At 35.2% G+C, this 22,969-nt stretch overlaps 1 long non-coding RNA gene across 1 annotated transcript in view; it reads left to right on the forward strand.

The window, feature by feature from the left end:
• The first annotated feature begins 850 nt into the window (after positions 1-850).
• The window catches only part of LOC140632589 (uncharacterized), a 105,659-nt gene continuing 83,540 nt past the window's right edge, over positions 851-22,969 (forward strand). The window contains exons 1-2 of the long non-coding RNA XR_012030193.1: positions 851-1,035; positions 12,966-13,038. This is a non-coding gene — a long non-coding RNA (uncharacterized lncRNA). The remainder of the gene's footprint in view (positions 1,036-12,965; positions 13,039-22,969) is intronic.

Raw genomic sequence — 22,969 nt, forward strand, 5'->3', positions numbered from 1 at the left:
TTTCATGATTCAACCTGCATATTTATGACTCCTGCCACAGGGTGCTTTTGTGAATCCTCCACATAATTTTGGGTAAGATGAATTTGCACCCCCCCTCCATATTTGGTTGCTGAAGCTCTCTCTGTGTGGCTGCCATAGGATCCTGTATGGCTGTAGGTAGAGGAATGGTGGTTCATTTATTTAATAAACAAATGTCTACTGAATGCCCACTATAAGATAGGCTTTATACTAGAGACCATGTTTGTTGTGGTTGGTCAAATAGAAATGATTCCTGGCTTCATGGAACACAGGATTCAGTGGAAGAAACAAGCAATAAACAGAGATATATTACATACTACCATAGTGAGACAAACACTTCGAAGGACAAGAACATAAGAATTATAAATGTGTGTCTAGAGAATCCATTTATACTGGGTGATGGAAGAAGACACCAATGAAGAAGTAACCTTGAAATGGAAACCTGAGGATAAGCAGTTAGTCATGAGGAGTGAGAAAAAGTGTTCCAGACAGAGGGAGAAGTGTGAGTGTAGTCCCTGAGGTGACATTTGATGTGAACAATGACCCCAGGTCCCCTGTAAGGGCCTAATCTGGCTCTCAAATAGCCACAGTAGCTTTGGCAGACAAATACAAATTCCAGTCCAGGAAAGAAGGAGGCCACCTTCTGAGCAGGGTCTCATATAAGAAAGATTTTTCATTTCATCTGGGGTGAGATATGCCTATTAATTGATTTATGGAGGTCTCATAGCAATATACATGGGCCAGGAATGAGGCTTTATATTCATGGTAAAAATTTAAACATTTGGGACTGCCATTTGGGAAGATCTGCAGTGTAAAGGCCAAAGTCAAGACTGGAATGTTGGCTCCCTCATGTCCTCTTACAGTTTGGTATCCTTGCTGCTGTAGGTCAAATGATTTTCCATCACTCTAGCCTTTGGGAACTAAGGTGCCAGATTCTCTGAAGAGAGCATTGTCCCAATAAAGGAAAATCATGAAGGCACTGGATATTTTAACTGTGGAACATAAGAGAGAACAGAGGTAATGTTGTGTTTTGCTTTTTTCTCTCAATTTGCTTTACTTTTTAGACCAGATTGTTTGGACACTGAAAGTTATGTTTTTGTACTTCTTTTGTGGCATTTTGACTACCACAAAAGAGCCAGAAAAACTATTCCAGAGCCAGAAAAACTAAAGTATAAATAAATCCAGACAGGCTCTTAGAAGCAGTTAAATTAGTCCTATATTTAAAATTTTTTTTTCTTTTCTAAGTAACTATTACTTGAGTTGAAACATAGCTTACCAGATCTGCCTCATTTGAAAATTTTCTGAAACAAAATATTTGGCAGAGTTTCTTCCTGTATTAAAATTAATCACATAATATGAGGAAGGGCTAAAACTTCTTCCAAGTCTCTACACTGTGAAAGAAAGCAAAAAGGGGAGCTAATTGCCTAATTCACCCAAAAGTTGCTCATAATTGTTCTATATTTCTCCAAAACAAACATAACAAAAGTTTTTTCTAATAGCTTAAGAAAGGTACAGAGGGTAAGACAAACAATTCACTTTATTTTCCAGAAGGAAAACAAGTGGTAAGGCACACTCACTTGCCTTGCACCCACTACTCTTCTTTTTGCTTCACCCACTGCACTGAACAATTAAATGACTTCATATCCACCAAGCCCCCCAAAGTATTTGGCCCATATGGTCACCTATACAAGTATATGTTAAATATTTTTAAAAAGAGAGAAAGATTGAAGAAGCACAGGAAAGAAAAAGAGAATGAGGAAGACAAAAGAGGAGAAAACTATGAAAACTATGGAGAGAATTCTGAAATAATCAGAATACATAAAACGAACTAAATTCTTCCAGAATGCCTCAAGAACCTATATGATATCTTTTTAAACTCAAGTTATCCTACCAGAGACTCTCACACAGATTCTGTAAAAGCAAAGTGAAAGTAAATTCTACAAGTTGTAGATATCATGAGCCTGTACTCTGAAACATATTCTATTCATTATAAAAAGTGCCTAAAGCTTCTTGGTTTTGAATAAATCTAACAGGCACTGAACTAGCCCTCCCCTAGTGTACAAACATGGAGCTGGACAGCAGTCTATGAAAGACTGCAATCTCTGAAAGATGAGAAATGGACAAGGGAAGCCTCATATTAATCCTACCTCCATGCTTGGGAATTTCTGTACTGAAGCCAGTGAAATGGAATCAGCAGAGCAAGATGGTCCTGCTGACTTGAGGAAGCTGAGGCACCTGGAATCTGCAGGGCAGGCACCAGAGAAGAAGGGACTGCACAGAGCAGTACCCCAAAAGTTTGCTTGGAGGCTGGGGTGGAGGGGGGTTTCTGCAAAAGTCCTTGACCAAGGGCTGTGCTTGATAAACTGTGTGAGGCTTACCAAAGGGTAGAGAATAAAATAGATACCAATGGCCCATCTGTGTTAGGGATGAACGCTGGAGTCCTGTCCCAGCAGGAATGGAAAGACAGCTACAACACCTTGTTCACATCACAGCTGCGTAGCTGAGGTACCAGAAAGGCTATGATGGGTTCTGTAAATGAAATAATATCGTTGTAATGTTACTGCACTTCTGAACTGGGAGTTGTGAAATATGAAATGGTTCAGTATTGGCTATAAATAGACTTGGATAAGTTCAGACATGTATTATTAATCCTAAAGCAACCACTACAAAATAGTAAAAATAATCATAAAAGTAGAAAAATAAATAATAGAAAAAATAAAACTCACTACAAAATAAAAAATATAGATAATAATTCAACAAAGGAAATAAAGTCTGAAATAAAAAAATTTCCTAAATACAAACAACATAGAAAAGAAATGAGAGAAACAAAAGAGACACATGAAAAATGAATATCAAGATGATAGATATAAACCAAATCTTATCAATAATTACATCACGTATTAATGGTCTAAACACTCCAAATAAAAGGCAGCAATTGTCAGACTGGACAAAAAAGGCAAAATCAAACTCGATTTCTGCCTAAAAGAGATATGTCTTAAATTTAAAGACATCAATGTGACTGATTTTTCAAAAATAATTTATCTTTTTTATTCTCTTTAAAATACATACATACATTCATTTAAAGACACAAATACATAGAAAGAAGAAGGAAGCTGGATTGTTTTATTAATACCAAACTAGACATCAAAACAAAAAGTTTTAAGAAGGACAGAGGACTATTTAATAATAATAAGATGGAATCATTAGGAAAAATCAACAATATTAAATATGCATGCTTCAAACAACAGAGCTTTAAATTTCATGAAGCAAAACTTGGCAGATGTAGAAGTAGAAATCAACAATATAAATTTAGCAAGTTTGTAGGGTATGAGATCATTATACAAAATGATTACATTTCTGTAGTAGCAAGCAGTTGCAAAATGCAATAAAATGCTACTTACACACAAAACAAAGTATTTAGAAATAAATTTTACAAAAGATGTGTAAAACTTCTACATTAAAATTATAAAATATTACTGTCAACTGTATTTTATTTTAAAATCTATGAAGTATTACTGAGAGATTTAATAAAGATCTAAATAGATATACCTGGTTCATGGATTGCAACACTTAATATCATTAGGATATATACATTTTCCCCAAACTGGTTTATAGATTCAAAACAATTCAAATAAAAATTTCAGAGACTTTTAAAATAGAAATTGACATGCTGATCCCAAAATGTATATGAAAATGCAAAGGGCCTTGAGATGCTAAAACAATTTTGAAAAAAAAAAAAGAAAAATAAGTTGAAAGGTTTATACAACTTGATTTTAACACTTAACATAAAGCTATAAAACCAAGTAGCTCAGTATTGAAGATAAGATCAAAGGAACAGGACAGAAATTCCAGTCTGAATTGTAATTGTTGAATTGTGAAGTCTCAGTATGGACAACTCTGAGAGTTAAAAAATCCAGGAAGACTCAGTCGTAAGTAGGCAGCCGCAATTTTGTGAGATTTACCTCCAGGAGTTTGACCAGGTTCTCCTAGTAAATATCAAAGAAAAATCCCCTCAAGCTTTCAGCAGAGGAAAGAGAAAAAGAACCATTTGGAAATATGCCAGAGCACACTGTTCCTAACAAGATCTGCCCTCAGGAGAAAACTAGTTAATCAGAGCCTAAGTGACCTAGAGGATGGGAAATGACCCAACTCCAGCCCATTTTAGCCACCCCATCTAAGGGGGTGGGGAGAAAAAAACAGGAACAACTTGTGAAGCTCATAGTTTTGAGCAATTTCACTTCTAGGAATTTTTTCCTGAGGATACGTTTCTACATATAAGAGGAAAGCGGATGGTATTCAATATTAAATTGTTAGCGATAGCAAAATGAAAAATAATCAAAATGCCCATTTGTGGAAAAGAATAGAAAAAGCTGTGATATATCTATGCAATGGATTTCTATGGAGCCATAAATAAGAATGAGGAATCTGTCCACAAACTAACACGGAATGATTTCCAGGATGTATTTTTAAGTGAAAAATTGTCGTGTGTGTATAGTTGACTTGTGAACAACATGGGGGTTAGGGATGCTAACCCCTGCACATCCAAAAATCCAAGTATAACTTTTGACTCCCCAAAACTTAATTATTAACAACCTGCAGTTAACCAGAAGCCTTACCAATGACGCAAAATAGTCAATTAACACATATTTTGCATGATATATATATATATGATATATATATGATATATATATATATATATGCCATGTTATTACAATGAAATAGGCTAGGAAATGTTAAGAATGTTAAGAAAATCATAAGAAAAGAGAATACAGTTATACTACTATAGTGTATTTATTGAAAAAAATGCATATGTAAGTGGACCTGTGCAGGAATAATTCAAGAGTCTACTGTGATATTCCAGAGAGATAGGAATGGGGGAGGAGTGGTTAGTCTTTTGAGAAATATTCCAGTTAATAGATAAGATTAACCATTTTTTGCCATCTCCAGTATAATTGCTTATCTAAATACTTATCATCAAAGAATGCTAAAATTGGGATGTGGGATTGTGAGAATAAGATACTCACACAGTTGCAAAGTATCACTCAGAGATCACTTACTAGATATAATTTTTAAATTCAAGTATATTTAATACATAGTATTATGTTAGCTTCAGGTGTACGATAGAACGATTCAACAATTCTATACATTACTCAGTGCTTATTAGATATGATTTTAAATAAAAAGAGCTAATGCTTATCACCTTAGCCAAGTAATTAATTCAGCATTAATAGTAGTAAATTCAATCTGGCATCATATGCCCTCTGATGCTATGCATTAAGTACACAATATCTCCTATAAATTAATCTTGTCAAGATGTTCAGTCTGAATCTAAATATGAGAAAGCAAGTAGGCAATTCCAAAATACTGAACATTCTACAACTGACCTGCACTTTTGTTTTAAGTCAATATCATAAAAAACAGAACCAAAAAGGAGGGGGATTATTCTAAATTAAAGTTAAAAAGGCAAAAACAGCTAATCTGTAATCTTTGCACCTGGGTTGAATTTTTTAGAAAAAAATTAGATGTGATAATGGAATTATGGTTCTTTTTAAAAATGCTCTTAACCTTAATGAGACCATGTTAATATTTTAGGGATGAAAATTTATTCTGTGTGCAATTTATTATTCAGTACTTTGGGAGAGAATGAAAGGAAAAGAGAAAGAGAGAGGAAAGGTGTTAGAAAGAGAGTGCAAATGTAGCAAATTGGTGAATGGAGGCAGAGTGTATTTGAATGTTCATTGTACTAGTCCTCCAACATTTCTGTAAGCTTGAGCATTTTCCAAATAAAAAGTTGGAGAAAAGTAAGGTAAGCAACTTGCCTTGAAACTGTAGCCCTTATTGTTTGATTAAATTGCTGTTGTCTGTGGAATAATGAAAACCAAAAGTGCTGATAGTTATAAATTTAACTTTGTTTTATGCATTATTTGGGATATGTATAGCATCCTTGCTGATTTACTGACATGCACTGCCCTCAGAAACGACCAACTCACATTTGGGGGCCAGTTCAGGCTGTGTATAGCATTCCTATAGCCATGCTGTCATGTCTTTGTGGAATATATGGATGCCTCTGTCTCAGCAATCTGTTCTTTTCTAGTGCTGATTTTGGCTTTTACTCCAAAAAAAAAATCAAGAAGACTATCAATTATTCAACATATGAAGGTGGTAGGAAGAGCAGATGCAGTGAAGAGTTTGCTTCCAACACCAGAATTCCAGAGCCTTAGGCTGTTGAGAGTGCTTTGAGGCATTTTAGGGAAATGGCCCTAATACAGGAGGGACAATCCAATCCATGATTTTCCAGAAGTTTTTGAATATTGGTAGATTCAAAACCATACTCTTTCTTAGTGCTTTAATAAGCTATTAAATGTTTCCCTTTCATCTCAAAAAATGGACTAAATCAAAATTGTAGGTTTGCATTTTGCATGTGTGTTGGGGAGAATTTGTGAGTTCCCTAATAATGACAGGTATTTCTAAATGGTGAGGCTAAGATTAATGTTGTGAGACAGAAGGGCCTAGAATTGATGCCAGGAAGGCAGAGAAAGTCTTCCTTTTGTTGGTGATGTATATTTGTTCTCATAAAGACCCCTCACTAGGGGATCCCTGGGTGGCGCAGCGGTTTAGCGCCTGCCTTTGGCCCAGGGCGCGATCCTGGAGACCCGGGATCGAATCCCACATCGGGCTCCCGGTACATGGAGCCTGCTTCTCCCTCTGCCTGTGTCTCTGCCTCTCTCTCTCTCTCTCTCTCTCTGTGTGACTATCATAAATAAATAATAAAAAAAAAAAGGTAAAAAAAAAAAAAAAGAACAAAGTTTAAAAAAAAAAAAAAAAAAAGACCCCTCACTAGGTTCTTTCTGTGTACAGAGTCCTTATTATCTAAGAATTGGTTCTTGAAAAAGTCACGTAAAGTGAATTCATTTTGAGAGAGGTGGATGCAGGTTGGGCTAAATGGGTGTTGGGAATTAAGGAGGGTATTTGTGATGAGCACTGGGTGTTATATATAAGTGATGAATCACTAAATTCTACTTCTGAAACCAATATTACAGTGTATGCTAACTAAATAGAATTTAAGTAAAAGCTTGAAACAAAAAAATAAATGAATCAATAAAGAAGGTGTGTGTGTGTGTGTGAGTGTGAGAGAGAAAGAGAGAGAGGAGAGAGAGAGAGAGAGAGAGACATAATGGAATATTTTTCAACCATAAAAAAATAATGAAATCTTGCCATGTCCAATAATGTGAATGGAGCTGGAGAGCATTATGCTAAGGGAAATAAGTAATCAGAGAAAGACAAATACCATATGATTTCCCTTGTATGTGGAATTTAAGAAATAAAACAAATGAGCAAAGGGAAAAAAGAGAACAAGGAAGAGAGACAAACCAAGAAACACTCTTATTTTATTTCTTATTTTTAGAGGGGGTAGGGGCAGAAGGAGAGGGAGAGAATCTCAAGCAGACTCCCCACTGAGCAGGGCTTGATCCCACAACCCTGAGGTCATGACCTGAGTCAAAACCAAGAGTCAGACACTCAACTGACTGAGCTATCCAGGCACCTTCCCTTTTTTTTTCAGACTCTTAATTACAGAGAATAGACTGATGGTCATTGGAGGGGAGGTGGGTCGTGGGATGGATTAAATAGGTAATGGGGATTAAGGACTGCATTTGTGATGAGCACCAGGTGATGTTTGGAATTGTTGAATCACTATATTGTATACCCAAAACTAATATAACAATGTAAAAATAAATAAGTAAATAATCAAATAAATAAGTGAATTCACTTTCAAAAGGGGGACCAGGGTTATTTGTTAAATTATGGGAAAAAAAATTGATAGAACTTTATCTTGAAATAAGGCTATTTAACAAAATTTAAGAATAAATTGTTGATTTCAGAGGTTTTTTTCCTAAAACCAGCACAATGGAATACCCTTCTACTGTATATTTGATTTTTAGATATAACATCAAGCACACACACAAAAAATGGTCATGAAGTGTACTTCACTGAAACTAATAACTTTGGCTCTTTAAAAACAATATTAAGAAAATAAAAATAAAAACAGCCATCAACTGGGAGGAAATATTTGCAAAACACATATGTGATAAAGAATTTGTGGAAAAAAAAAGAATCTGTGTCTTGGAGACATATATATACATATGTATATACATACATATATATAACATGTATCCAAGAATTGGTTATATATACATATATGTATATGTGTATGTGTGTGTATATAGGTATACGTATGTATATGTATGTGTATATAGGTATATGTGTGTGTATATATACATATACCTATATACACACACATACACATATACATATATGTATGTATAACCAATTCTTGGATACATGTTATATCATGTATCAACAAGGAAACAATGTCTTTGAATGACACGCTGGACCAGATGGACACAACAGATATATATGGAACATTTCATTCCAAAACAAGAGAAAACACATTCTTTTCAAGTGCACATGGAACATTCTCCAGAATAAATCACATACTAGGCCACAAAACAAACCTCAGTAAATTTAATAGGTTGAATCATATCATGTATCTTTTCTGATCAAAACAGTTTTTTCACAACAAAAAAAAAAACAGGAAAAAATGCAAACACATGGGGACTAAATGACATGATACTAAACAAGTAAGGGCCCAATGCAGGCAATCAAATAAAAACTTTTAAAAATCTATGAAGACAAATTAAAATGAAAACATAGCAGTCCATAATCCTTGGGACACAGCAAAAGCAGTTCTAAGAGAAAAATACAAAGCAATACAAGCCTACCATAACAAGAAACAAGAAAAAGCTCAAATAAACAATCTAGCCTTATGCCTAAAGAAAGTAGAAAAAGAAGAACAAAGCCCAAGATGGATAGAAGAAAGGAGATAATAAAGAACAGAGCAGAAATAAATGACAGAAACGAAAAAAAAGAAGAAAGAAAGAAAGAAAGAAAGAAAGAAAGAAAGAAAGAAAGAGAAAGAAAGAAAGAAAGAGAAAGAAAGAAAGAAAGAAAGAAAGAAAGAAAGAAAGAAAGAAAGAAAGAAAGAAATCAGTGTAACCAAGAACTGGTTCTTAAAAAAGATAAACAAACTTAAATGCTTAGCCAGATTCATCAAGGAAAAAAGAGAAAAGACCCAAATAGGGCAGCCTCGCGGGGGGCTCAGCGGTTTAGCACCACCCTCAGCCCAGGGTGTGGTCCTGGAGATGAGGATGAGGATGGAGTCCCACATCGGGCTTCCTGCATGGAGCCTGCTTCTCCCTCTGCCTGTGCCTGTGCCTCTGTGTGGTGTGTGTGTGTGTCTCTCATGAATAAATAAATTAAATCTTTAAAAAAAAAAAAGATCCAAATAAATAAAATCAGAAATGAGAGAGAAGTAACAACTGACACCACAGGAATACAAAGAATTATAAGAGAATACTATGGAAAATTATATACCAACAAATTGGACAAACTAGAAGAAATGGATAAATTTCTAGAAACATACAATCTTCCAAAACAGAACCAGAAAGAAATACAAAATCTAAACAAACCAATTATAAGTAACAAAATTGAATCAGTAATCAGACAACTATCAAAAAATGAAAGTCCAGGACCACAGGATTCATAAATGAATTCTACCAAACATTTAAAGAAGAGTTAATACCTATTCTTCTCAAACTATTCCAAAAAATAGAAGAGAACAGAAAGTTTCCAAATACGTTCTATAAGGTCAGTATTACTCTGATAGCAAAACTGGATAGACACCACACACAAAAAAAAAAAAAAAGAAAAGAAAAGAAAAACAAAGACACCACATAAACAAAAAACAAAGAGAAAATTACAGGCCAAGATGCCTGATGAACATAAATGCAAAAATCCTCAACAAAATATTAGCAAATCACATTCAACTATGTATTTAAAAGGTCATTCATTACAATCAAATAGAATTTATTCCAGGGATGTAAGGATGGTTCAGTATTTGCAAATCAGTGTGATATACCACACAAACAAAATATGAAAATCATATGATCATTTCAACAGATGCAAAAGATTATTTGACAAAGTACAACACCCATTCATAATAAAAATTTTTAACAAAGTGGGGTTAGGGGGAACATACCTCAACATAATGAAGGCTATATGTGAAAAACCCACAGTTAACACCATAGTCAATAATGAAAAACTGAGAGCTTTTCCTTTAAGATCGGGAACAAGAAAAGGATTCCGCTATGGACAATTTTATTCGGCATAGTACTGGAAGTTCTAGCTACACCAATCAGACCAGAAAAAAAAGTAAGAAGTATCCATATTGGTAAAGAATAAGTTAAATTGTCACAGACATGATCTGATGCTATATATAGAAAATCCTAATGACTCCATTAAAAAAATAATAGAAGTAATAAATGAATTCAGTAAAGTTGCATGATACAAAGTTAATACCCCCAAATTGGTAGTGTTTCTATATACTAATGATTAAATGGCTGAAAGAGAAATTGAGAAAACAACACCATTTACAATTGCACCAAAATAATAAAATACCTAGGAATAAACTTAATCAAAGATGTGAAAAGACCTGCACTCTGAAAAATATAAAACACTGATGAAAGAAATTGAAGATGACATAAATGGTAAGATATTCCATGCTCATGGATAGGGAGAATATTGTTAAAATGTCCACATTACCCAAGGCAATTTACATATTTGATCCATATCAAAATACCAACAGCATTTTTCAGAAAACCAGAACAAATAATACTAAAATTTGTATGGAATCACAAAAGATCCCAAATAGCCAAAGCAATCCTGAGAAAGAAGAATGAAGCTCAACATATCACAATTCCAGATTTTAAGATGAACTACAAAACTGTAGTAATCAAAAGAGAATGGTACTGGCACAAAATAGACACATAGATCAATAGAACAGAATAGACAGCCTAGAAATAAACTCATGCTTATGTGGTCAATAAATCTATGACAAAGGAGGCTAGAATATACATTAGAGAAAAGGCTTTTCAATAAATGGTGCTGGGAAAACTGGACAGCTACATGGAAAAGACTAAAACCGTACCATTTTTTAAATACCGTACAGAAAAATAAACTCAGAATGGATTAAAGACCTAAATGTGAAACTTGAAACCATAAAAATCCTAGAAGAGAACACAGGTAGTAATGTCTCTGACACTAGCTATAGCAACATTTTTCTAGATATGTCTTCAAGGCAGGGGAACCAAAAGCAAAATATTGGGACTACACCAAAATAAAAAGCTTTTGCACAGCAAAGAAAACCATCAAGAGAACAAAGAGATAATCTACTTATTGGGCAAAGATATTTGCAAATAATATATTTGATAAGGGGTTAGTATCCAAAATCTTAAAAAAGAAAACTCCTATAATTCAACAACAAAAAAATTAAAAATGGGCAGAGGACCTAAATTTACATTTTTCCAAATATATATATACATGGCCAATAGATGTATGAAAAGATGCTCAACATTACTAATTATTAGGGAAATGCAAATCTGAACCATGATGAGATATAACAAACCTGTTAGAATAGCTAAAATCGAAAAGACAAGAAATAACAAGCATTGGTGTGGATGTGGAGCAAAAGGAATCTTCATACACTGTTGGGGGGGGGGGAGTGTAGATTGGTACAGCCACTAGGAAAACAGGATCAGGATGGAGGTTCCTCAAAAATTAAAAATTGAAATACCATATGATACAATAATTCCCCTATTGGGCACTTACCAAGGGAAACAAAACAGTAATTCAAAAAGATACACGCACTCCTATATTTATTGCAACATTATTTACAATAGTCAACATATGGAGGCAACCTAAACGTCCATCAATAGATGAATAGATAAAGAAGATGTGGTACACATACACTCCTCTAAACACAATGGAATATTATTCAGACATAAATGGATGCTATTGTGCCTTTTGAGACCTAGAGGATACTACGCTAAGTCAGTAAGTCAGACTGAGGAAGACAAATACCATATAATTCCACTCATAAGTGGAATCTAAAAAAAAAGAAAAAAGAAGAAAAACCGAAAAGCATAATCAAACCTATAAAAACAGGGAACAAACTGATGGTTGCTAGAGGGGAGGTGTGCAGGGGTTGAGCAAAACAAGTAAAGGGGAGTGGGAGATATAAATTTCCAATTATGGAATGAATAAGTCATGGGAAGAAAAGGTACCACATAAGGAATATAGTCAATGATAATAGCAATGTATCAGGACAGATGGGAGCTACAGTTGTGAACATAGCACAATGTATAAATCTGTCAAGTCACTAAGTTGTACACCTGAAACTAATGTAACATTGTGCATCAACTATATTCATATAAAAAAGAACTAAATAATAAAAAAACTCCATTTTTTAAATGGGCCAAATATAGCACATACTCATTGTCAAATATCTGGATATCAAAGATACATGAAGTAAAAAGCAGAATTTACCTATAATCCTATGACTTAGAGATAATTACTGCTACATATCTTAAAATGGCATGTCCTTCCAAGTGTTTTGAATAAATATGTCACGTATATTCTACTTTTATACTATTTTATGATCTGCTTTTTTAAACTCTACATTATATATATAATATTGAGCATGTTTCTGTATCCTCTAATATCTGCAAACATGATTTTCAACAACTACAATGGACAGGTTATAATTTATTCATCCAATTTTGTATAGCTGGACATGTATATCATGTTCAATATTACAGGATTATTGCACAATTTACACTATTGTGATATACATTGCTGTACAAAAGTCTTTGGCCATATTTGAGTTTAATTTTTTTTCTACATTGTTATGATTCCACAAATATGATGTTGGATTCTACCAAAAACTATCTACATTTTGTTCTTATATATAGGAAACATATCTTAAGTCACTAAACTCATTGCTCTCTTTTTTTTTTTTCTCGTTTTGTATTTCTACAACTGAAACCCAACAGATGGAGTTGTTGGTGCAGATTTCCAAGGATGAAGTTGTCTGAGTGCAGCCAAAGCTTTCAGTCAAGAAACAAGGTGGGATGTGAATTTGTAAAAATGACAGCGTTACCAAGATTTAGGTGCTAAGTTTGTGGAAAGAATTCTGGAAAATCAAGAAAAACATTTCTATTCAAATTCCTATGTCTATTGGGGGAATGGAGGCATTGAGCATTGTATTTTCCATCTCTATCAGCACAGCTCAGAACACCTACACTTTACTGTTGTTTTTTTGTTCTCTGAAACATCTTAATGAGAGGCCAGCAGTGAGTTCAAGTATTTCAATGCCAAGTTGAGAGCGCCACACCTTCTCACATACCACTTCCCCTGGAAATTCATAACAACCCAAGTTTTTCAAAACCCTAAACTATCTTTTTTATTCTTTGAAAATCCATGCTTTATCATAGTGCACGTCTCGTTAGGTTTTTAATAAAATATTTGTTTTTTAATCAAGAAGGTCCTATTCTTTTCACATCAAAGAATCACTTAGGAGACAACAACATACAATAATTAGATTGATTGAATATAATTGATTTGAATGTTAAAGAAACAGTGCCTCCAATATGTTTTATTTCACTTAAATTTTGATGACACTTAAGCAGTTGTCTTGCTTTCCCCAACCTGCCACTCCTTTTCTCCCCACCATCACGTTTGACACTATTCCTGTGCTATCAACATTATTTGTCTGAACACCATTTAATCAGCTGTGGGTAAAGTTGGAGAGGAGCTCTCGGCTCTTCCAGCTCTATCACCTCCCATATTAGTTGCCAAGGGAACCATCTCACTGAGTCAACAATAAAAGACTCATCAAATTTGGATGCTTTTTTCTTTTGCCTTGATGAGAGCCACTGAAATGCTCTCTTGCATCAGACCACATGTGCCAATCTTTTCTTCCATTTCTTCTCATATGATCTGAAAGCAATCTTTATTTGTAGTAAGGGATGAAAGAGGGAAGTTTGACAAGCTAATGTTGTGAAAGTTAGCTGGGGTCAATGCCATGGAAACAATATGCCTTTGTTCTCTGAAAGGAAAATTTTACATTTTACATTTATATATTTGGACAGAATTTTCAGCTGTATGTCCTATTTGATTGAAGTGGGGTGGATAAGTTTATATTTTATTCTGACTAGTGTTTTGAAACATCAGTAAGGCAAATGATGAGCCTACCCTTTAAGGCAGGGTAGGATCTAAACTTCCTTTGTTTGCTTCTATATAGTACTCTTGTCCACTGGCACAAATATAACTCTCAACAGATGTAGAAAATTTCACATCAATGGCTGCTGTCAACCTACAGAAGTTCTTTTGCCCTGTTTTAAAATATTGAGTCAAGTTACTGTCTAGAAAAATCTAGAGGCTCGTGAGCAAGTGTCTCTGTAGTCTTTCTACTCAATACACACTGCCCTTACTCCTTTTGTGTTATAAGCAATAAAGCTCCATGAACACCAGAGAAAGAAGTCCCTTTGAAGAGAAAGAATGGTTCCACAGTCCCTTGTAAGAATTTGAGGTGAGAGAAAAATTGCCCTGCCTATCTACCCCTATAATCAATCTTTTACACAGAAAATATGAAGTTAAAATGGACACCATGGGGAATTTTCCTTAGGGGAAAATGAAAACAATGCCTTAGAATGGCCAAGCTGAACAGAAGAAGAGACAGAGTAGGGTCTAGAATGGGAAGAGCCAGCCCCTCTCTTTTTACCTAGGTTTCTATGTGGTAGAGAGAAGTGATCTGCTTATTTTACTATATTTTTGTACCAGTTTAGCCACCTTTTTCTGAGTCACTGCCCAGCTTCTCAATTGTGACTGTCTCTCAAATTGTGATCATTTAGTACCTGCATCAGCATCACCAGAAGCTCACAAAATAATTGCAGTGTCCTAGGCTGGACCCCAGACCTGCTAAATCTATATCTGAGGATGGAAGCCAGACATCAGTATGCTTAACAATTACCCCCAGTGATTCTTATTTATATAATACATAAAGACTAATGCAAAGGGAAGTCTGTGATAGTGGTAAAGACTCCCCTAAAGGGAGGGAGCACAGGGCAATCTCCTCAAAGAAGCCTAAATATCGACGAGCCCATAACATACCTAAAGTTGTTTGAGGATTTTTGTGTGTAGGCATGCCTACAAACACCTTTCAGGTGAAAGGCTTTAGATCCTTAATCAGATCCCCTAAGGAGTCCATGACTCTCCCCAAAATGTTAAGGGCCACTTGTTTGTGTAATGTTTGAGTTGATGTTAGGAATAGCGGCAAGTATTTCCAAAATAAAATATCTGAATAATCTCATCCACTCTCACTCCTTCCCTTTCCTTCCCTGCAACACTTGGCTCCAGCTTGGATATTGAAATTGTCCAGAATCTCAATTACCAAGTCTATTGGTTGGTGAGCAAAGAAAATGATACAGTGAATATTTTAATGGATTTCATTTTTAGATTAAATGATAGCCTCAAACCAGAAAACAAAAGGTTAACTTTGTCCTCTGCCCGCATTACAAAAACAAAATCAGTGTTGATGCAGTCACTCCACTTCTCCAAAAACCAAAGTGGTTTCTGAGAAATCCCTCACCACTTTGAAGAGTGAACGATTAGAACACTCATGATTAGAGAAATCAGATTAATTGGACCAGAGTGTAATGTGAGAGTGTGTTCTTTAATGACAATGGCTGTGCAAAGTGGATGCACACAGCGCTCATCCAGAATGGTTCAGAGAACTAAGGCCACGTTTCTCAAAGTGTGTTTAGAAAATTGCATGACCACAGTTATCTTGGGAAGCTTGTTAAAGATGTCAATCCCCTGTACCCATCTAGACCTTAAGAATCAGAATCATTTGTGATGGGTCCAGAAAATTGTCAGTTAGAATAAGTATTGAGGAGATTGGTAACTATGAAATACTCAAAAATTTGAGAGTTTGCTGGGTAACATCTCTCCTGAGTCATCTTTATATAAGGATAAAAGTTATGGAACAGAGAAGCCAGTGCTGTTGAGCCCAGAACCTGAAGCACATCATCAATAAATAACAAAATGGCACTCAGTCACTCCCCACAGGGAATTATAATCCTTTCCAGATGTTTATTTTGGAAAGCTGAGAATTGGAAAATGATTGCATAATCATAAAAGTTCTGCCCTGAACACAATTAAGAAGTTTATTACACCATTGTGTTTAGTAGATATCTTTAAACCTTATTATTGTACTTTTGAAAAATCCCAATGAGTATCTCCTCCACTCAACCAAAAGTGCTCACTCTATGTATGAAATGATAAATTTCAAAATTATGGGACAATTCATATCCCATCTCTAAAACTCTCTGACTGCTAAAGGATGTTCAGAACTGAGCCTGTCCATCCTATGGTTTAGTCAGGCTTGGGGAAGGATGAGGACTTCACATATTGTGGTTTACTGTTTTCAGAAAGGTGTGTCTGTGAGACCAAGGAATCCATTCCCAATTTTGTCAGTCCCAAGAGAAACAAACATTTTTGTTTATTCTTTTCCTTTTATTAGTCTCTGAAATTGTCACTGCTTTAGAGCTCAGGCTGACATGATTCTTCGATGTTCGTTGTTTCTACACCATAGCATTTCTAAGAAGCTGGGAATAGATCTATAGACATAAATAACAACTCATTTGTCATCAGATAATTAGTAACAATGTTTGCTAGGTTTTCTTGTCTACTTTCGCTCTCTGCCTCCTGGAAATAAAGTTAGTTGTATTTTAATATTTCCTTCTTTTTTAAAAAAGAAGGACAAAGCTAAAGCGAGGCCCTAAATTTACTAGGAGGAATAAGGGGATCAGTAGATACAAAGTGATCTCAGAGAGCTATGTCTACCCCTGCTGGCTCCCATAAACTTCTGTGGAAAGAATTTCACAGTAGGGTTTGCTGAAAGACCTTTTCACTAGTCTTTCCAACTAAGTTAATGAGGTCATTTAAACAGCTCCCATGAAATTCTGAGCTATTAGAGCTGATATGGGGAGCAACTCCTGGCTTGTTATTTATTGTGGACAGAATAGTGCCCATCCCCCCAGATGCCCACATCCTAATCCACAGAGTCTATGAATATGTTACTTTATATAGCAGGGAAATTAATGTTGCAGGCAGAATTAAGGTTGCTAATCAGCTGATGTTAAAAAGGGAGATAATCCTAGATTGTTCAGATGAGCCCAGTGGAATCAGAAGGGTCCTTAAGAGTGGAAGAGGGAGGTAGAAGAGTGTGAGAACACTCAGTGTGAGGACTTGCACGCTATTCATTGCTGGTTTTGGAGATGGAGAGGGGCTATAAGCCAAAGGATGTGGGCAGTCCCTAGAAGATAGAAAAGATAAGGAAACTAATTCTTTCCTAGAGGTTCCACAATGTCACACAGCCCTCCCTGCACCTTGACTTTAGTTAGTGAGACCCACTTCAGACTTCTGACCCTTATAACTATGAGACAGGAAATTTGTGTTGTGGTAAGCCACCAAGATTGTGGGAATGTGTTACAGCAGCATCAATAAAACTAATAATTCATCTAAATATTTATGTCTTTTAACTTTTCCCTTTCAGAACAAAGTGGATTTTGACAAATGCAAAACATGTCATGTACCCACTATCTATATTACAGTATCATACAGAAGAGTTTCACTGCCCTAAAAATGCCACCTATTCATCCCTCTCTCCCTCCCCCTGAACCTCCGGCAACCGCTGATCTTCTCTCTTTTTCTATTGTTCTGCCTGTTGCATCATGTCCTATAGTTGGAAACATACAGTTTGTATCTTTTTCAGACTGACTTCTTTCACTTAGCAATATGCACCTAAGGTTCCTGCACGTCTTTTCATAGCTTAAGAGCTCATTTCTTTTTATCACTTAATAATTCTCCATTGTTTGGGTATCCTAGTTTGTTTATTCATTCATTTATTGAAGAATTTCTTGGTTGCTTCCAATTATTGGCAATTATAAATGAGGCTACTATAAACATTCATGTGCAGGTTTTTGTGTCAGTATAAATTTTTAATTCATTTGGGTAAATGCCAAGGATCATGACTGATGGATCATGTGATAAGCTTATGTTCAACTTTGGAAGAAACTGACACACCACTGTTTACCAAAGTAACTGTACCATTTCTGCATTCCCACCAAAAATGAATGTTACTGTTGCTCCACATCCTTACCAGCATTTGGTGTTGTGAGTGGTTGAGTTTTTTGCCATTCTTTTTTTTTTTTTAAAGATTTTATTTATTTATTCATGAGGGACACAGAGAGAGAGAGAGAGAGAGAGAGAGGCAGAGACGCAGGCAGAGGGAGAAGCAGGCTCCATGCAGGGAGCCTGATGTGGGACTCAATCCTGGGTCTCCAGGATCATGCCCTGGGCTGAAGGCAGGCACCAAACTACTGAGCCACCCAGGCGTCCCAGCCATTCTAATAGGTGTGTAGTTGTATCTCATTGTTGTTTTCATTTGCAATTCCCTACTGACATATGATTTTGAGCACTTTCAAATTCCTGTTTGCCATCTGTATATCTTCTTTGATTAGGGATCTGTTCAGATTTCTTCCCTATTTTATAATTGGATTGTTTTCTTATTGTTGAGTTTAAGAGTTCTTTGTATATTCTGGTTGCCAGTCCTTTAACAAATACGTAGTTTGCAAATATTATCTCCCGGTCTGTGGCTTATCTTTACCTTATCTTCACAGTGTCTTTCACAGAGCACAAGTTTTTATTTTAATGAAGTCCAACTTGTCAGTCTTTTTTCTCATGGGTCAAGCTCTTAGTGTTATATCTAAAAAGCCATTACCAAAACCAAGATCACCTAGATATCCCCCCTATTTTTCTTCTAAGACTTTTATTGTTTTGTATTTTAAATTTAGGACTATGATACATTCTGAGTTAACTTTGTGAGAGGTGTAAAGCCTATGTCTAGATTCATTTTTCACACATGGGTGACCATTTGTTGAAAAGACTATCTTTGCTACATTGTATTGCCTTTGCTCCTTTAGTCAAAGAACAGTTAACTATATTTGTGTGGGTTTTTTTCTGGGTTCTCTATTCAACTCCTTTAACCTATTTTTCTATTCTTTCAGCAATAATACATTGCCTTAACTAGAATCTTAGAATAATATGAAAGAATGCCATAATAATGTCCTTTGTAGCTGATATTTTATTTCTTTGCAAATTTATTATTCTTCCCCTATGACATTTGAAGTATGGCAGAAGGCAACTGGTTCTGCTTAGTGTTGGTCCCTAGTAGGACTTCTGGGTATTTCTTCCATCTTTTTCCTTCTATATCCAGATGAAATCCACGGCAATTAGTTTGGATTAAAGACAAGTAGTCACAGATGAAGAGAGTTACAGATGAAGTTAAAAATAGAGAATTAAAAAGCGTGAGGTCTCATTTGAACTCCCTTTTCCACTAATCCTGAGATACTTTCTTATCTCACACTCCTCTGAGACAGTCAAGGTCATTCTCATTTTGGATGCATATCTCCATACCACCCATACATTCGGATAAATTCTCTTAATCTTTTGGACTCATCGTAGTTCTTTAAGACCTCCCAAGAGTGGTAACATCAGTGACTTTGTTTAGAGGTTAAATAGGTTAAGCAGGATTCTTTGTCACTTCATTTAAATAAATTGAGGCCAGCCAACATTAGATAAAACATTTCTCCACAAAAAATAGGAGAGTTCTCCAGAGCTCTCTGTTGGCATTTGGAACCAAGGTCTCTGCTAGCAACAAAGTGTAACATTTTTCTTGCTTTGTTTTCTGGGTGATGACCTTGACATAAGGTTGAAAGCATAATTCAGCAATTTCTGGGATTCCTGGGCCAATTTCATAATATCTTCAAAATTGCATACCAAGTCTAATTGCTAATGTGATCATAGCTTTGTACTTTGATGCAATTTAAGCATAAAATGTAAACTCTGTCAGTTTGGTCCATATTAGATTCTCCATAAACTAAAATGAAGTTCAGATTAGTTTTGCTAGTTTGGATAAATAGCCAAATTGATAAATTATATTTACAGTGGCTTTTCACCATTTAAAAGGATAAGGTGTAATTTTGGCTTTAAAACACATGGTAATCAAGGTTCTTCATGTGGGCCTGCTGATTTTAGTATACCCCTACTACATCAGCTGCTATGTGAACAATTTCTCTGACCTTACAGGGCCATCTAATAAGTGTTTGGCTCCCTTTTCTTGTGAAAAAAGAAAAAAGGAAATATTTCAGGTTATATATTGATTCTCTTTTGCTTCATTCATTCATCAAACATTTCCTGAATATTTATTTTACATCAAGAAATTTACTAAATGATGAGAGAACACAAATACGTGAGAGGCAGTCCCTTTCCCAAAATAATTTATAGCCTATAGAAAAGATTACCTTCTAGTATGATGTCAAGGAAGGTCACTTTCTGTGTCTTCAATACATTAAACATGTGGATCTTAATCATCAAACATAATCCATTTTATTTTCAACTGAGAAGTTTAATCAAACATACCTAACATGGTTTGTAGTCTCCTCTTGTTTTAAAAAATAAATCTTCAAAATGAATCTTTCAAAAACAGAAACTAGTTCTCTATTCACATATCTATTTACATGGCCAAGTATGAAGTCTCAGGGTTTTTCTGAGGTTGGTGGTTGGTTATTGAAGGGCCATGGCTCCTAAATCAAATGGATTTGAGGTTTGGTAGAAGAGTTTGGGGAAAGTTGTAACTTCCCTGGGTATAGAAAGAGTCATAAGTTCTGAAGAAAGAAGGAAGAAATCATGAATATGATGGGATTAACAAGGTCAGTAAGTGTATGCCTCACTTGATTACCTTCTAAACTCTTGCAAACTTAGTGATGGCTTTTCTCCAATTAACACCAGCTGAGAGGACTATCCTTTAATCTACAATTTAAATAGCTAAAAATAAAAAAGGTCTCTATATCTTCAATGCATTGATAATTCACAAAATGCAAGACCATACTGAAACCAAAGCAAAGGAAGTATTCCCTGCAGACATGTATTATCTAATGAAAAAAGTTGGAGGGAAAAAATTAAAACAAATCCCTTCAAGAGTACTGTGTTGTTGCTAAGAAGAAGACAAATTAAAAAGAATACTCAGAGTATAATATCCAAGAGCTTCATATTATACATTGAAACCAAAAAGTAAAATTAGGATCTACATCTGCTGCATGCTTTAAAGAACTCTTTATTCACCTTTGTCCAAAAATGTGCGAATGAGTTCAACTAAACCTAAATCCAAGAGAAAGAGGACATAAAATCATTTGTGTAGAAGAGCCAAAAAACAAGTGTAGACAGTGAGAAGAGCCAAGGAAAAAGTACTGACAATGATTTAAAAATAGGAACAAACAGCAATAAGTGGAAGAAACATCCCTCAAGGGATGAACTATGAGGACACCCAACACTCCTGTGCAGCTGCTCTGGTCTCTTTTCAAAACGTGAGCCAAAATAACTCAGGGAGCTATTCTTGACTTTAAATGAGGGAATACAACCCTGGCAAATTATGAGGATGCTCAGTGCTAATACTGCTGGGGAATTTCAAATAGGCTAGAGCCTGCCTGAAAATTCCAGATGGTAAAATTTGCAAACATGTTTTCATACCAGAAGTACGCTCTACATAAAATACAAACATTATGATTTGTTTTTATGTTCATCTTTAAAATTCATAATTTTACATTTTAAGACCCTTGCACAACTACTGAATTATTTTGTCTTGAGAGGTATATGGGCAATTTATCATTCTCCATTTTTTATTTTCATTTTTTGTGTAAAATATGAGTCTAGTTTATAAGAGATTGCATTTATTGAACACTTAGTATTGGCAGACCCTGTAATACAGAGAAGCCAAAGAGGAATATAGGCTTTCTGGGCCCTTAACGGGTTTTAGAAAGTGATAATATTGTAATATAATGGGCTCAGAGCTGATGCTTTAGTCTTGTTTGCTCCTTTTTCTCATTAAGAATAATCTCCCTTCTCCCTAAGGTATAAAAATAACAAGAAAAAGAGCTCCATGAGTGAAATGAATAAAACAGGGAGTATATGTTTGCTTTGTGAAGATTACCAAGTTGAAATAAACATCATAAATATCACATAGGTTCTATTGCCCCAAATGTGGATATTGCAAAAAGTATCAAAAGTCAGCAGGACAACACTAAAGTTATAACTTCATTCAGAAAACCTTCCTTCAAAATAGCAGTTTTTCTCTAACAGATAAGTATTCTTAATTTCCTTTTTTGCTTACTAAAAAGAACAAGGGCTTTGGTGAAGTTTTCTTGGGTTCAAATTCTGGTTTCACTATTTACTAGCTATTTAAATTGCTTAATGTTGACTTATTTTCATCTGTCAAATAAGGATAATAATACTGCCTGGCTGTGCTGTTGTAAACACACACACGATATATGCATTTAGCACAATGTTTAGCACATAGCTGGCACTCAATAAATCTGGTTTTCCTTCCTACTGTTACAACTATTGGTCTCATCAACAGTTTATCATTTCCCCAAATCTTTCAAATAATTTTTAAAATTTCAACCATCATCCTTTTTATAAAACCAAAGAATTTTTGAACTAAAAATAATCTTAGAGATCTACTCTAACCTTCAATGGTTTCATAATCCTCAATGGGGTCTAAGTAGAGGTAAGGAAACAGACCCAGAGGGGTGAAGTAACCTGTTGAAGGTCACAGAGGTGGTAAGAGGTAGAATTTCAGGGCCAGATCATAAATCTCAAGATGATGTTTATTCCTATATTCCCCAGGGCTTCCCTACAGATGGTTTTCTAATTCAGAAAAGCTCAAAAACAATTGAGTCTTATAATGCTCTTATTGAAATCTTCCTCTTTGCCTTAAAGAAATGGAAAATTGGACCTTGAGAACTTGGGTTTGAGATGTTTGCAATATATTTTTGTTCGTTTATTTGTATTGGAGATTATGTGACGCTGGTTCAGGAACCATTTTCAGACTCCCAAGGTAGCACTGCTGACTCAGAATAAAAATGTTTGTTTCTCG

Source organism: Canis lupus, chromosome 4, assembly GCF_048164855.1.
Source record: "Canis lupus baileyi chromosome 4, mCanLup2.hap1, whole genome shotgun sequence".
NCBI lineage: Eukaryota > Metazoa > Chordata > Mammalia > Carnivora > Canidae > Canis > Canis lupus.